The sequence below is a fragment of the Orbicella faveolata genome, unplaced genomic scaffold (assembly GCF_042242905.1).
Source record: "Orbicella faveolata isolate gen_17 unplaced genomic scaffold, um_ofav_v1 contig_2, whole genome shotgun sequence".
Classification (NCBI taxonomy): Eukaryota; Metazoa; Cnidaria; class Anthozoa; order Scleractinia; family Merulinidae; genus Orbicella; species Orbicella faveolata.
Window position 1 is genome coordinate 26727540 of NW_028301547.1, and position 8798 is coordinate 26736337.

Genomic DNA, 8798 nt, shown 5'->3' on the forward strand with positions numbered 1-8798 from the left:
ACGGGAGTTAGCCATCCATACGCTATCTGGTTCAGTTGTTTTTCGCTGATTTACTGATTTACTTGTTATACTTTGTCATCTTGTCCAGGTTGATCGAAAGGTGGATAACGCTATCCACCGGACAAATCACTATCCAGCGAAAAGCCCGGTTTGTTTAGTTAACACTTATCCATTAGATAGCAATTTATCCCGTGGATGGCGCAGTCTTCGAACAAACGGGGCCTGACGTAAATAATGTAGGCTAATTTACATGATGATATTTGTTGGCCCAATAACTACTTCGTTTGTATCCCAAGGATGAAAATCGCTGCGATTTATCAATGTTTATGTAATTCAACACTGGGATGGCGATTTTTTATCCCCGTACTCATTAATTATATCGGGCCAAATCGCGTGGTCAAATGCAGGGCCCTAGCCTTTACCAAAAATTTGGAATTCACCTTGCGGAAATTCCACGAGGTGAATTCCAAACTTATTAAGATCGAGTTTACCAGAGGACCAGGCAGGAGTGATACATGCCATCTCTCCTTTTTGGATGAAACTTTGCCAGATTAAAGGTACTACCCAACAACTCTAAAAGACAAAGTGGGCCGGCTTTGTGATTTTTCCCTTAGGAGTTAGACCACCCCCCCCCCCCTGGTTTTTTGCCCAAAATCCCCAAAATGTCACTAAAAATAAGCATCAAATTTAAACACCGCTCCTGCTTACAGAATACATTGCATTTTATTGGTATTTCACACAAATAAAGATTGGACCTATCTTAGTTCACACCAGGAATTTCAAGTCATTTGAAGTGACAGGTGCCAATCAAGGGATGTCATTTCCTACCCATGTCACGCAACATTTAGCTATAAGGCAAATTAGCTGAAATTCTGACTCAAATATTGCTTAAGTCCAACTTTCTAAATCAAAACTAATTTCATCACAGTTTAGAGTCACCCTTGGCCTGATGAAATCAAGAATAAAATTTTTGGCATCTGCTATTTTTTGGTAACAAAAGCTGTTCAAACAACATGACAAGAGGCTAGTTTTAACAAAGAGACAAGGGCGAAATCTAAAAATATTAGATATTATTGAATCAGTTTATCAAAGTTATTTCTATGTTAATGTCATTTACAAAGTCTTTGAATATTATTTTGGACAGTGGAAGCTCAATGAATGCAAAACTCTTTGCAATATCCCTTAACCCTCGGAAGTACAAGACGGGGGGTGGGGTGGATGCCATCCCCCTAAGAAGGTATTTTCAAAATTTTGAAAAGACGATTTACTCTAAGGGGCTGAAACTTTCATTAGCTGTTCATTCATCCTTCGCGGATATTTTGATCTGTCAAATGTGTGTCCATCATTTTTTATGTTTCCATAGCAACCACTAGTTTCATGTAGGTTTGGCCAAAAATCAACCTTTTTGACATAATTCTGTATTTTTTCCAGTTTTCTTCATCAAATTCCAGAAATTCACCAATTTGTACATTTCATAAGCATTCTGGCTTGATTTTGTATCAATTTCCATTATTTCTTGACTTTTTAAGAAAAAAGTAAAATCCAAGATGGTGGATCCACGATGGCGGGTCAAATGACGTCATTTGGCATCATATGACGTCACAACCAGCAAAATTATGGTATCATTTTGTGGAACAAGCTCAGGGCTATCTAATCAATGTAAATTTATTTCGCTGTGCCTAAACAGAGCGCAAACCCAAGAGGGTTCCATCCATTTCCCCCTTATACTACGGTGGGGGTACGAGTTAGCTTGTACATCCGAGGGTTAAAATAACAGTGCAAAACACCTAAATTCTATTTGTAGAATTTAAATATGGGAATAAAGGGCCGTGATGTTTACATTCTAAAAAATTGACTAGTTACATGTAGAGGAGAGTTTTTCTGGGCAAATCTCACTTTTTAGATTTCCCTTGAAACCCTGCTCGAGCATCATGGGTGGGTCACATGCTTGATGTTGCAATTGATTATTGTCAACTCTTACTTTACACTTGGCATACAAACTCATCAATCCTGAGAGGTATTCTTTGCTGACACTATTGTTTGCCCTCATATATTAACTCTTGAGCTCACCCAATGAATATCCATTTCATGCGAATCGAGTTATAAAACATCTATGATTTTTTTACTTTGCTGCATCAGGCAGGCAAGTAAATCTTAATTAGTATAAAGATAAACATTGGGCATATAATTTTGAAAGCATGGGAACAAGAACCAAAGACCTTGATCAGCAGCAAATAATATCACTAGGTGATAATTAATAGTTTGTTGTTGTTATTGTTATTGTTTATTATATTTATTTATATTTATTGTTGTTATTATTTATTATTTATTCCCACTGCGTAAGGAATTTCAATCTCTATTTATAGATGTGCACACTCCAATGATAAAAAAGAATGGCTTCGATGTTTTGCTCAATTGTAACTTTTTTGAAAGAAAAGCTCGACAATACCAGATGTTACCTTTGTTCTCATTTCATCCACTCACTTACCAGCCTTAGAGAGTGCACAGGCATTAAGATCGTCAGATATGATTTCAGTGATCCACAGGCTGAAAAGGACCTCTGTGACAGAGAAATTGCCACAATGCAGAGCCATGTGCGTTGTAACATAAATGAAGGCCACGACATTGAAAGTGCTAGTGATATCCTATGGCGGGTTAAGGGGTGTCAGGCATCAATAATATTGTTAAGACTCAAGAGTCAGGCCAGACCTTGAAGCACACAGTGTTCGGAATCTGTCTCTAAAATTTTTTAGCTTCAAGTCCGGAGGTTTGAAAGTGTAGAAGGCTTATGATATGGGCCCTGGTAAGCGTTTCACACCTGCACATGAGGAATGGATTTGAAAGACCTCAAGGGCCTGCAGACTTATGCATAGAGCAGCCCTCAAATGTACTGCAAGAGAGACTGCTACTTTTACAGCCAGGGGTTTGACAAGTGTCAGCTCCAACAGCCTCAGTCTAGGCATAGTTAATAGAAGGGGATTATTATGAAACTCAACAAAGTTCTTTGTTGTATGTTTTTGTTCTCTTTTTTGGCCTTGACCGTGCACAAAACACAATTGTTGTATACTACTGAACGAGTAACTGACCAATAGTAACGTTTTGGTTACGTAATTCATGCATAGCGTATGAGTGCCCAAAAAAGATTTTGCACGGTCGTGGACCTTCCAACACAAATCTTGGCATCTTTGTTTGCTCCTTTGATGTTTGCCGGGCTTCATAACCATTCCTCTCTATTAACTATGGTCTAAGACCTTGCAATCTATTGAAGAGAGTCCCAAGTTGTTAAAGCTACAAGAGTGTATTCCTCCTACCCTGAAGAGGGATTCATAAAAGCATAGCAGTCTTTTGCATTCTGCAGAGACACTTGGATGCGGGCAAACACGTAATGAAGTTAGAGAGGGAAACGACATAGACAGCATCAAGATAAAATGGGTTGAAATCCCAAACGTCCTTTAGTGATCATGATCCACGTGAGAAATCTCAAAGGGATGGGTCTGAAAACATCACGAAGAGGAACCCGAAAAAAACATTCTTGGAAGGTGAGGGGACAGGACGAAAGTGTAGTGAATGAGTGCGGTAAGATGAGACTGTGCAAGACAGTAGTGGCAGGAAAATGTCCAGCAAAGAAGAGTAGCTTGCTGCAGACCAAATAGCCCAGTACTTCAGCATGTTGTCTGTAATGTACAGAAGTGGCCGACTAGCCATACACCAGGCATATCTGAATCCATCTCAAGGTGAAGCAGAAGGGATCTTGACCAGGCTTGCAGTACGAAGACAGTACTACTTGCCAGCTACTTTACCATCCACCATATAGAAGATGTAACATAGTCTTGTGACCGGAAAAAACAAGTCACTAATTTCACAGCGCCATGGAGCTATGGATATACTCAGGAGGTTACTGAGCAGAAAAGAAAACGATAGCCAAGAGCCACTCAAGCTTGCTGAGTGCCTAGAAAAATTTAAAAAGTTCAACTGGGCCAAACCTTGTTAAACATAAGACACTGGTACCGTGTATGTTGTCATGTGTGCTCGCTTGGACGCTAGGTTTCAGATAATTTCAGCTACTAGATCTTCTCGAGGCTCAATTTTTCCTCAGAATTGCAATTTTTTTCGGACATCTTCTTACTCGCAGACATGCAATCATTTACAATGTGTTGTGCTAACATCTTTGAGTTATAACCTTTATCTGCGGTTAATTCAGTATAGGAACTTTCAGAAGAAAAACGCATTTTCATAAAAGCTAGCTAAAGCTCAATCTCACAGTTGAAGTATTATATACAAACTGTACGTGTTTACGAAGATTTACTTGCATGCCTGATGCAGAAAAATGAAAATTTCAAGTGGTTTTTGAACTCGGAATGAGGGCAAACAATAATTTCAGCGAAGAATACTTCTCAGGATTGATGAGTTTGTATGCTGAGTGTAAAGTAAGAGTTCACAATAATCAATTGCGACATCAAGTATTTGACCTGTGATGATTGAGCAGGGTTTTAAGAGTAATCTAAAAAGCAAGATATGCCGAGAAAAACTCTCATCTAACTAGTCAATGTTTTAGAATTCAAACATTCTGACTGTTCATTCCCATATTTGGATTTTACGAATAGAATTTAGGTGCCATTTGCATTGTTATTTAACCCTTGGACGTACAAGCTAACTCGTACCCCCACCGTCGTACAAGGGGGAAATGGAAGGAGCCCCTTCTGGGTTTTGTTCTGTTAATGCACAGCGTACTAAACTTACATTGATTGGATAGCCCTGAGCTTGTTCTACAAAAATGATACCATATTCAATGGCTGTGATGTCGTAATGTCAAATGACGTCATTTGACCTGCCATCGTGGATCCGCCATCTTGGATTTTACTTTTTTCTTAAAAAGTCAAGAAATAATGGAAATTGATACAAAATCAAGCCAGAATGCTTATGAAATGTACAAATTGGTGAATTTCTGGAATTTGATGAAGAAAACTGGAAAAAATGCAGAATTATGTCAAAAAAGTTGATTTTTGGCCAAACCTACATGAAACTAGTGGTTGCTATGGAAACATAAAAAATGATGGACACACACTTGACAGATCAAAATATCCGCGAAGGATGAATGAACAGCTAATGAAAGTTTCAGCCCCTTAGAGTAAATCGTCTTTTCAAAATTTTGAAAATACCTTCTTAGGGGGATGGCATCCACCCCACCCCTGTCTTGTACGTCCGAGGGTTAAGGGATATTGCAAAGAGTTTTGCATTCATTGAGCTTCCACTGCCCAAAATAATATTCAAAGACTTTGTAAATGACATTAACATAGAAATAACTTTGATAAACTGATTCAATAATATCTAATATTTTTAGATTTCGCCCTTGTCTCTTTGTTAAAACTAGCCTCTTGTCATGTTGTTTGAACAGCTTTTGTTACCAAAAAATAGCAGATGCCAAAAATTTTATTCTTGATTTCATCAGGCTAAGGGTGACTCTAAACTGTGATGAAATTAGTTTTGATTTAGAAAGTTGGACTTAAGCAATATTTGAGTCAGAATTTCAGCTAATTTGCCTTATAGCTAAATGTTGCGTGACATGGGTAGGAAATGACATTCCTTGATTGGCACCTGTCACTTCAAATGACTTGAAATTCCTGGTGTGAACTAAGATAGGTCCAATCTTTATTTGTGTGAAATACCAATAAAATGCAATGTATTCTGTAAGCAGGAGCGGTGTTTAAATTTGATGCTTATTTTTAGTGACATTTTGGGGATTTTGGGCAAAAAACCAGGGGGGGGGGGTGGTCTAACTCCTAAGGGAAAAATCACAAAGCCGGCCCACTTTGTCTTTTAGAGTTGTTGGGTAGTACCTTTAATCTGGCAAAGTTTCATCCAAAAAGGAGAGATGGCATGTATCACTCCTGCCTGGTCCTCTGGTAAACTCGGTCTTAAACTTTATCTGTGAGATCGTGAAGTAAAAACTCACCTTACCTGGCGGGCGTGTGTTCTCAAATAAAACTTGCAGATGTAGACGAGATATGATGTATCCTGTGAAAGAATTCAGTGAAATCGTAGCGAAAACACCTTGCCGCTATTGCGGGCAGATTGTTAGGTCCATGCACGAGTAAAAGCCGTTGCCAGTAAATCACGCTAATTCGGACACCCTGTTTATAGACGAGATCACTAGAAGACTCAAAGGTTTCTTGGTAGAGTATGGAATGAAACAAAGCAGAAACTGACTATTCAGTCATTGATATAGTTTGTCTAGGGTCTACTAGTTTAATTTAACCGGCTTACTCATGAATCATGCCAATAAATTTCCAAAAAGAGACATCTCGCGCACGCCTGCGGCTGTTGTCCTACCGAGTTTGACATTTATTCGAGAAACATGCTCAATAGTTGAAATGATCTATTCAATCTTGGGGAAAGGCTGAAAAGGCGTCGATTCCCAATTAATGAGTAAAAATCATGCCGGAATACCAACGCGTTAACAAATGATTCAAGTTCACTGTGTATCATCAATCAAGCTATAATACAGGAAGGAAGTTTGAAGAGCACCGACGAACGAGGCAGTAGAGTTGATAAAGGCACAGGCTAGAGCAACTCTAGCTTCTTGCAGATGGTGATCTCCAAACTTCCCAAGTACACCATAAGTCGATAATGCACACTGAAACATCAATCGTTTTTTTAACATCACCGATAGAAATGACTGTGTGACGACGACCACTCACGCAAGAGAATAATTTGTTCGTATCGAACCGATTAGTGAGTCACACCCGACTGACAGCCCATGTCTGACTTTATCCTATGTTAAAGAAATCTGAACTGCTACGATGATCAAGAAAAAGCATTTCGAGGAGTTATCAACCATGAGCTAGAACAGATGGCTGATTCACGATTAAAGCACACTGATCCCTGACATAAAGGAAATTAAGAAGATCGCGTGATAAACAGCAATCTCATTCACAACCTCGCGCACAACCTTTCATATGAAAATGACTTTGATTTACTTTAAAATGAATTTGTAAAGGGGCGACGTTTCATGCATAGTTCTGTGGGATCGTGAAGTAAAAACTCACCTTACCTGGCGGGCGTGTGTTCTCAAATAAAACTTGCAGATGTAGACGAGATATGATGTATCCTGTGAAAGAATTCAGTGAAATCGTAGCGAAAACACCTTGCCACTATTGCGGGCAGATTGTTAGGTCCATGCACGAGTAAAAGCCGTTGCCAGTAAATCACGCTAATTCGGACACCCTGTTTATAGACGAGATCACTAGAAGACTCAAAGGTTTCTTGGTAGAGTATGGAATGAAACAAAGCAGAAACTGACTATTCAGTCATTGATATAGTTTGTCTAGGGTCTACTAGTTTAATTTAACCGGCTTACTCATGAATCATGCCAATAAATTTCCAAAAAGAGACATCTCACGCACGCCTGCGGCTGTTGTCCTACCGAGTTTGACATTTATTCGAGAAACATGCTCAATAGTTGAAATGATCTATTCAATCTTGGGGGAAGGCTGAAAAGGCGTCGATTCCCAATTAATGAGTAAAAATCATGCCGGAATACCAACGCGTTAACAAATGATTCAAGTTCACTGTGTATCATCGATCAAGCTATAATACAGGAAGGAAGTTTGAAGAGCACCGACGAACGAGGCAGTAGAGTTGATAAAGGCACAGGCTAGAGCAACTCTAGCTTCTTGCAGATGGTGATCTCCAAACTTCCCAAGTACACCATAAGACGATGATGCACACTGAAACATCAATCGTTTTTTTTAACATCATCGATAGAAATGACTGTGTGACGACGACCACTCACGCAAGAGAATAATTTGTTCGTATCGAACCGATTAATGAGTCACACCCGACTGACAGCCCACGCCTGACTTTATCCTATGTTAAAGAAATCTGAACTGCTACGATGATCAAGAAAAAGCATTTCGAGGAGTTATCAACCATGAGCTAGAACAGATGGCTGATTCACGATTAAAGCACACTGATCCCTGACATAAAGGAAATTAAGAAGATCGCGTGATAAACAGCAATCTCATTCACAACCTCGCGCACAACCTTTCATATGAAAATGACTTTGATTTACTTTAAAATGAATTTGTAAAGGGGCGACGTTTCATGCATAGTTCCGCACGAGGACTCGTTTTGCCACAGAGGCCAAAAGGCAACTAAATATGGGCGCACTTAATATAATTTTGACATAACTCTAAAGGCATGCATGCTTGAATAAGGTTGTGGTCTTTGATGACGACAAGAAACAGTTTGTTTCTGAGATGATAAATCTTGCAAAGTGCTTTTATTAGGGTATAATGTCTCACAAATTGCAAACTCGTGGAACTTACCTTCAATATCGTTTTTCTTTGGGGATAATCGATGACTTTGCACTCTACTGCTCGCAATGCTAACTAGACAATGTTGCGATATTCGACTTTGCCTCTTCATTGTACATCTCCAGTGACTCGCAACAAAGATGTCTAAGTAAATCACTAAACTAATGATACAAGGGTAGATGGTAATTTGCCTTTCCAGCCGGCTGATTTGATAGAACCTGCTACAAGACTTCTAGTAGTTTTATAGAATGAGTGAATTAACCTTCCAGGGTCAGCTTGTACAAAACTTTATAATGGTGTGTTTGGGATCGTGATTGCCAAGAAAGGTAAGATTTTATAACATAGCCCCAGCGGAGCGCGCGTTCTGATTGGCTAATACGCTCGATCCATTTGCCATTTGACGTCATCCATTTGATGTCAGTTTGTTTATTTGTACTTTTTCTCGGCAATTTTTTCCATCGATGTGGAAGAATTTGCAAATGT